The sequence below is a fragment of the Triticum urartu genome, chromosome 1A, assembly GCF_056163025.1.
Source record: "Triticum urartu cultivar PI428250 chromosome 1A, HENAU_Tu73, whole genome shotgun sequence".
Classification (NCBI taxonomy): domain Eukaryota; kingdom Viridiplantae; phylum Streptophyta; class Magnoliopsida; order Poales; family Poaceae; genus Triticum; species Triticum urartu.
Window position 1 is genome coordinate 548935139 of NC_141873.1, and position 8676 is coordinate 548943814.

Here is an 8676-nt window from a genome sequence, read left to right on the forward strand (position 1 = left end):
TATGTCCCTCAACAACGCTTCTTTTGTTGCTTCGTCTAGGGCGGTGTCCATAGTTTCTACAAACATTTACAACATGGCAATTATTATTCAAACATGATAGATGGATATATTAGTGCCAAACGTAGAACTAGCTACCTAATCATAGTAAGCTATCGGGAGGGGGTATATATCGACAACGACGGCACTACATCTATGTCCCTCGACGACCCTTGTTCCCGATAAAAAAAAGAGGAAGAAGATCTTCTCCTCTATTCTTTCTTCTCCTCTTATTTTTCTTCTTCCTCTTCTTTTTTTATCCTCTTCTTCCTCTCATGTTCGATAGGATCGCCGAGGGGTTGGGAGGTTGCATAGTGTCTCAGGATTCAACAAAACCATGTCTTCATCATTAGGCGAAAGTAACATGTGCATGATGGTACGAAGCTCTTCAAAGTTGTTCTGGAACGGACTCCCAAATAGGATAATCCGCCTTTTGGTACAAAGTTCAGCAAGAGCCTTCCGAATATCGCTATTTGGAAGGCCTTTGCTGAATTGGTACCAAAAGGCGGATTATTCTATCCGGGACTCCATTCCAAAACAACTTTGCAGAACTTCGTACCAACATGCCCTGGTTACTTCCGTCTAATGATGAAGGCATGGATTTCTTCAATACTTTGACACTAGGAAACCTCTCTCGACCCCTCGGCGATCCTCGACCCCTCGAACCCTCGACGACCCTGGAACCCTCGACCCCTAGACGACCCTCTTCTTCCTCTCATGTTCGAGAGGATCGCCGAGGGGTCGGGAGGTTGCCTAGTGTCAAAGGATTCAACAAAACCATGCTTCGTCATTAGGCAAAAGTAACATGTGCATGATGGTACGAAGCTCTTCAAAGTTGTTCTGGAACGGAGTCCCAGATAGGATAATTTGCTTTTTGGTACAAAGTTCAGCAACAGCCTTCCGAATATCGCTATTTGGAAGGCCTTTGCTGAATTCGTACCAAAAAGCGGATTATTCTATCCGGGACTTCATTCCAGAATAACTTTGCAGAACTTCGTACCAACATGCCCTGGTTACTTCCGGCTAATGATGAAGGCATGGATTTATTCAATACTTTGACACTAGGAAACCTCTCTCTACTTCCGGCTAATAAGAAGAAGAAGAAGAAGAAGAAGAAGAAGAAAAGAAAAAAAAGAGGAGAAGAAGAAAGGAATAGTGGAGAAAAGAGAAAATAGAATATATTCTATTTTCTCTTCTTCTCCACTATTCCTTTCTTCTTCTCCTCTTCTTTTTCTTCTTTTTTCTTCTTCTTATTTATTTCTCCTCTTCTTTTCGGTAGAGGAAACCCTAAATAGCTAGCAAGTATCGTGGGTGTGAGATACATGTGGCCTTCGGTGTCGGACACTACATCCACGTCCCACAAGTGACGTGGGGGTCGAAGCCCGCGCCACTTGTGGGATGTGGATGTAGTGTCCGACACCGACGGTACGTGTATCTCACACCGAGGATACTTTCTATTTATGGTTTCTCCTCTACCGTTCGGCGACCCTCTCGACGACCCTCGTTCCCGATAAAATAAAGAGGAAGAAGAAGAAGAAAAAAGAAGAGAAGAAAGAATAGAGGAGAAGACTTCCTCTTCTTCCTCTCTTCTTCTTCCCCTTCTTCCTCGCCTCTCTCATGAATGTCCGGCGTTCTCGACCCCCCACCCCCCACGTGTCGAAGAAAAAAAAGAAGAAGAAAAATAGGAGAAGAAGAAAGGAATAGAGGAGAAAAGAGAAAATAGAATATATATTCTATTTTTCTCTTCTTCTCCTCTATTCCTTTCTTCTTCTCCTCTTCTTTTTCTTCTTTTTTCTTCTTCTTATTTATTTCTCCCCGTCTTCCTCTCCCCCCTCGGCGACCCTAGACCCCCTCTCGACCCCCTCTTCTTCTCCCTCTTCTAATTCATTTGTTCATATGAATATACAAACATTTTCATATTTACAATAATTAATATCACCAAAAAAATCTATGAACAGAAAAAAATACTATATTCTTTCTTCTCCTTCATATTTACTATTTTTTGCATATGAACAGAAAAAAATCTATGAAAAAAATCATATGAAAAAAATCCTGTATTCTTTCATATTTACTATTTTTTGCATATATACATGAAAAAAAAGCATATAACAGAAAAAAAGCATATAACAGAAAAAAAACATATAACAGAAAAAAAGCATATAACAAAAAAAATATGCTAGCTAGGGCGCCGCGGCCGGACCAGAGGACGACGGCGACGCGGGCGACGGCCACGGCAACGATGGGGGCGGGCGGGCGACGGCGACGGCGACGATGGGGGCGGGCGGGCGACGGCGACGGCGGGGCGGCGCGCGGCGCGGGCGACGGCGACGATGGGCGCGGGCGACGGCGACGATGGGGGCGGGCGGCGTCGGGGCAGCACGCGGCGCGGGCGACGTGGGCGACGGCGACGGGGGCGGGCCGGGGCGGCACGCGGCGCGGGCGACGGCGACGATGGGGGCGGGCGGCGTCGGGGCAGGGACGAGGGCGGTGCGGGGCGGCGCAGGGACGAGGGCGACGGCGACGGGGGCGGGCCGGGGCGGCGCGCGGCGCGGGCGACGGCGACGATGGGCGCGGGCGACGGCGACAATGGGGGCGGGTGGCGTCGGGGCAACTGCAGGATGAGAATGAAAAAAATGCTAAGTGCTTCCTTATATAGAACAGGCTTTAGTCCCGGTTCGTGGCAGCAACCGGGACCAAAGGTGGGCATTAGTCCCGGTTGGTGCCACGAACCGAGACCAATGGTCAATTTTCGGCAGGCCAAAGGGCGGGAAGCGGCGACCTTTGGTCCCGGTTGGTGCCACCAACCGGGACTAAAGGGGGCATTGGTCACTGTTGGTGCCACCAACAGTGACCAATGCCCCCTTTAGTCCCGGTTGGTGCCACCAACCGGGACCAATGCCCTTGTGCGCCCCGCGCCCAGAAGTTTAGTCCCACATCGCTAGCTGAAGGGCGTCGATACTGGTTTATAAGCGCTGCTCTGCCTCCCCTTTCGAGCTCCTCTCAAATGCAGGCTTTCGGGCCTAAACTGCTACTGCCTGTGGGCCTATTGGGCCTCTGCGGGCCTGAATCCTGGCCCATGTAGGGTTTCTAGTCGTATTCAGGCCGTGGAGGCCCAGTAGGTGGCATTTTTTTGGTTTTTTCTTTTCTATTTCTACATTTTTTTTGGTTTTTTATTTTTTTGTTTCTACTTAAAACTAAATAATTACAGTTTTTTTAGTGATTTCTTTTTGCTTTTAGGTCACAAAAATTATAAACTTTCTGTTAGTGCCATTAGTTTTAAATTTTAAATAGTTTAAATTTGAATTTTTAAAAATTTGTGTGAATCACTAGTTTATGAATAACTTTACTATAAAATTAGAATTTTTTTTCTATTTATTTTTTATTTCTACTTACAACTAAATACTTACAGTTTTTTAGTGATTTCTTTTTGCTTTTAGGTCACAAAAATTATAAACTTTCTGTTAGTGCCATTAGTTTTAAATTTTAAATAGTTTAAATTTGAATTTTTAAAAATTTGTGTGAATCACTAGTTTATGAATAAATTTACTATAAAATTAGAATTTTTTTCTTCTTTGCTATTTATTTTTTATTTATACTTACAATTAAATACTTATAGTTTGATTTTAGGTCACACAAATTATATTCTTTTTGCTATTGAAGAATATTATAGTTTTATTTAGTTGATCATAACATAATATTTTAATTGATTGTTTTTATTTTCATAAAAGTTTTGTAGTTCATTCTGTTTGCTATTAATTCATTCTTTGAGCTAAATGACTCTGAAATTGGAAAGCATTTCAAAATGAACTCTGAAAAGGTTGAAAGTTGGCATGGTATCATCATTTCACCCACATAGCATGTTCCAAAAAGTAGAGAGGGTTACGACAAAAACTTGATGCACTTCATGTACAAAATGGACAATCACTTTCGAAGTATCAAAGTTTCGAACCATAAGACATGAAAGCATTTCAAATGAACTCTGAAAAAGTTCAAAGTTGGGATGGTATCATAATTTCACCCACATAGCATTTGCTTATTGCGGGAGAAAGTCTTCACTTTTTCTTTGCTTGTGTCATTTGCTTATTGCGCCGTAACCATGGATAATCTTCATTGTTTATCAGGATGCTTGGGTCAGCCTTGACATTGAAGGGAGGAATTTCATGAAACTTTTCATAATCTTCAGACATGTCTGTCTTGTCGTCCACTCCTAGGATGTCCCTTTTTCCTGAAAGAACTATGTGGCGCTTTGGCTCATCGTATGATGTATTCGCTTCCTTATCTTTTCTTTTTCTCGGTTTGGTAGACATGTCCTTCACATAGATAACCTGTGCCACATCATTGGCTAGGACGAACGGTTCGTCAGTGTACCCAAGATTTTTCAGATCCACTGTTGTGATTCCGTACTGTGGGTCTACCTGTACCCCGCCGCCTAACAGATTGACCCATTTGCACTTAAACAAAGGGACCTTAAAATCAGGTCCGTAGTCAAGTTCCCATATGTCCACTATGTAACCATAATATGTGTCCTTTCCGCTCTCGGTTGCTGCATCAAAGCGGACACCGCTGTTTTGGTTGGTGCTCTTTTGATCTTGGGCGATCGTGTAAAATGTATTCCCATTTATCTCGTATCCTTTGTAAGTCAATACAGTCAAAGATGGTCCCCTGGACAACAAGTACAACTCATCACAAACAGTGTTGTCACCTCTGAGACGTGTTTCCAACCAACTGCTGAAAGTCCTGATGTGTTCACATGTAATCCAGTCGTCGCACTGCTCCGGGTGTTTGGAGCGCAGACTGTTCTTGTGTTCATCGACATACGGGGTCACCAAGGTAGAGTTCTGTAGAACTGTGTAGTGTGCTTGAGACCAAGAATATCCGTCCCTGCATATTATTGAGTCTCTTCCAAGAGTGCCTTTTCCAGTCAGTGTCCCCTCATACCGCGATTTAGGGAGACCTATCTTGTTAAGGCCAGGAATGAAGTCAACACAAAACCCGATAATATCCTCTGTTTGATGGCCCATGGAGATGCTTCCTTCTGGCCTAGCGCGGTTACGGACATATTTCTTTAGGACTCCCATGAACCTCTCAAAGGGGAACATATTGTGTAGAAATACGGGCCCCAGGATGACAATCTCATCGACTAGATGAACTAGGACGTGCGTCATGATATTGAAGAAGGATGGTGGGAACACCAGCTCGAAACTGACAAGACATTGCGCCACATCACTCCTTAGCCTTGGTACGATTTCTGGATCGATCACCTTCTAAGAGATTGCATTGAGGAATGCACATAGCTTCACAATGGCTAATCGGACGTTTTCCGGTAGAAGCCCCCTCAATGCAACCGGAAGCAGTTGCGTCATAATCACGTGGCAGTCATGAGACTTTAGGTTCTGAAACTTTTTCTCTGGCATATTTATTATTCCCTTTATATTCGACGAGAAGCCAGTCGTGACCTTCATACTGAGTAGGCATTCAAAGAAGATTTCTTTCTCTTCTTTCGTAAGAGCGTAGCTGGCAGGACCTTTATACTGCTTCGGAGGCATGCCGTCTCTTTCGTGCAAACGTTGCAGGTCCTCTCGTGCCTCAGGTGTATCTTTTGTCTTCCCATACACGCCCAAGAAGCCTAGCAGGTTCACGCAAAGGTTCTTCGTCATGTGCATCACGTCGATTGAGGAGCGGACCTCTAGGTCTTTCTAGTAGGGTAGGTCCCAAAATATAGATTTCTTCTTCCACATGGGTGCGTGTCCCTCAGCGTCATTCGGAACAGCTAGTCCACCGGGACCCTTTCCAAAGATTACGTAGTGTAAATCATTGACCATAGCAAGCACGTGATCACCGGTGCGCATGGCGGGCTTCTTCCGGTGATCTGCCTCGCCTTTGAAATGCTTGCCTTTCTTTCGACATTGATGGTTGGTCGGAAGAAATCGACGATGGCCCAGGTACACATTTTTCCTGCATTTGTCCAGGTATATACTTTCAGTGTCATCTAAACAGTGCGTGCATGCGTGGTATCCTTTGTTTGTCTGTCCTGAAAGGTTACTGAGAGCGGGCCAATCGTTGATGGTCACGAACAGCAACGCCTTAAGGTTAAATTCCTCCTGTCTATGCTCATCCCACGTACGTACACCGTTTCCATTCCACAGCTGTAAAAGTTCTTCAACTAATGGCCTTAGGTACACATCAATTTCGTTGCCGGGTTACTTAGGGCCTTGGATGAGAACTGGCATCATAATGAACTTCCGCTTCATGCACATCCAAGGAGGAAGGTTATACATACATAGAGTCACGGGCCAGGTGCTGTGATTGCTGCTCTACTCCCCGAAAGGATTAATGCCATCCGCGCTTAAAGCAAACCATACATTTCTTGGGTCCTTTGGAAACTCATCCCAGTACTTTCTCTCGATTTTTCTCCACTGCGACCCGTCAGCGGGTGCTCTCAACTTCCCATCTTTCTTTTGGTTCTCACTGTGCCATCGCATCAACTTGGCATGCTCTTCGTTTCTGAACAGACGTTTCAACCGTGGTATTATAGGAGCATACCACATCACCTTCGCAGGAACCCTCTTCCTGAGGGGCTCGCCGTCAACATCACCAGGGTCATCTCGTCTGATCTTATACCGCAACGCACCGCATACCGGGCATTCGTTCAGATCCTTGTAGGCACCGCGGTAGAGGATGCAGTCATTAGGGCATGCATGTATCTTCTCCACCTCCAATCCTAGAGGGCATACGACCTTCTTTGCTGCGTATGTACTGTCGGGCAATTCGTTATCGTTTGGAAGCTTCTTCTTCAATATTTTCAGTAGCTTCTCAAATCCTTTGTCAGCCACAGCATTCTCTGCCTTCCACTGCAGCAATTCCAGTACGGTACCGAGCTTTGTGTTGCCATCTTCGCAATTGGGGTATAACCCTTTTTTGTGATCCTCTAACATGCGATCGAACTTCAGCTTCTCCTTTTGACTAATGCATTGCGTCCTTGCATCGACAATGACCCGGCGGAGATCATCATCATCGGGCACATCGTCTGGTTCCTCTTTATCTTCAGCAGCTTCACCCGTGGCAGCATCATTGGGCACATCGTCTGGTTCCTCTTGATCTTCACCAGCTCCCCCCGTTGCAGCATCACCGTATTCAGGGGGCACATAGTTGTCATCGTACTCTTCTTCTTCGCCGTCTTCCATCATAACCCCTATTTCTCCGTGCCTCGTCCAAACATTATAGTGTGGCATGAAACCCTTGTAAAGCAGGTGGGAGTGAAGGATTTTCCGGTTAGAGTAAGACCTTGTATTCCCACATTCAGTGCATGGACAACACATAAAACCATTCTGCTTGTTTGCCTCAGCCGCATCGAGAAACTCATGCACGCCCTTAATGTACTCGCGGGTGCGTCTGTCACCGTACATCCATTGCCGGTTCATCTGCGTGCATTATATATAATTAAGTGTCCAAATTAATAGAAGTTCATCATCACATTAAAACCAAAGTGCATACATAGTTCTCATCTAACAACATATAGCTCTCCAGAGCATCTAATTAATTAAACCATACATTGAAACTATGTAAAACATTTCAATGCGAAAAAAAATGCGATCATAATCGCAACCAAGGTAACAATTGATCCAACGGCATAATGATACCAAGCCTCGGTATGAATGGCATATTTTCTAATCTTTCTAATCTTCAAGCGCATTGCATCCATCTTGATCTTGTGATCATCGACGACATCCGCAACATGCAACTCCAATATCATCTTCTCCTCCTCAATTTTTTTTATTTTTTCCTTCAACAAATTGTTTTCTTCTTCAACTAAATTTAACCTCTCGACAATAGGGTCGGTTGGCATTTCCGATTCACATACATCCTAGATAAATAAAATCTATGTCACGTTGGTCGGCATAATTTTCATAAACAATAAATGAACCAATAGTTATGAAGATAATATACATACCAAATCCGAATCATAGACAGGACGAGGGCCGACGGGGGCGGATACCAAAACCATCGCACTATATAAGATGCAATAATAAATGTAAGAAAATGATACAAGTATCTATCTAAACAGACAAGTAAGAATATTTTTCCTTTCAGAAAGAAGATAAGAACAAGAGGCTCACCACGGTGGTGTCGGTGATGAGATCAGCGCGGGTGATCGACGGCGGTGAAGACGGGGACGGGGCGTGACGGACCGCTAAATCTAGACAAATCTCGAGGAAAATGGAGCTTGGAGGTCGAGCTTCGAGAGGAGAAAGTTTAAGTAGTGTCGCTCGGGCATTCCATCGAACACCTTATGTGCATAGGAGGTGAGCTAGAGCACCACAAACCCCTCCCCTCGCCGGCCAGAGAAAAACAGAGCACTGGAGTGCTCTGCTCGCGGGCGAGGGTATATATAGGCACCTCATTGGTCCCGGTTTGTGGCAAGAACCGGGACTAAAGGGGAGCCTTTGCTCCCGGTTAAGGCCACCAACCGGGACCAATGGTGGTGGGCCAGGAGCGAGGCTCATTGGTCCCAGTTCGTCCCACCAACCGGGACCAAAAGGTCCAGACGAACCGGGACCAATGGCCCACGTGGTACGGCCGGCCCCCTGGGCTCACGAACCGGGACCAATGCCCACATTAGTCCCGGTTCTACACTGAACC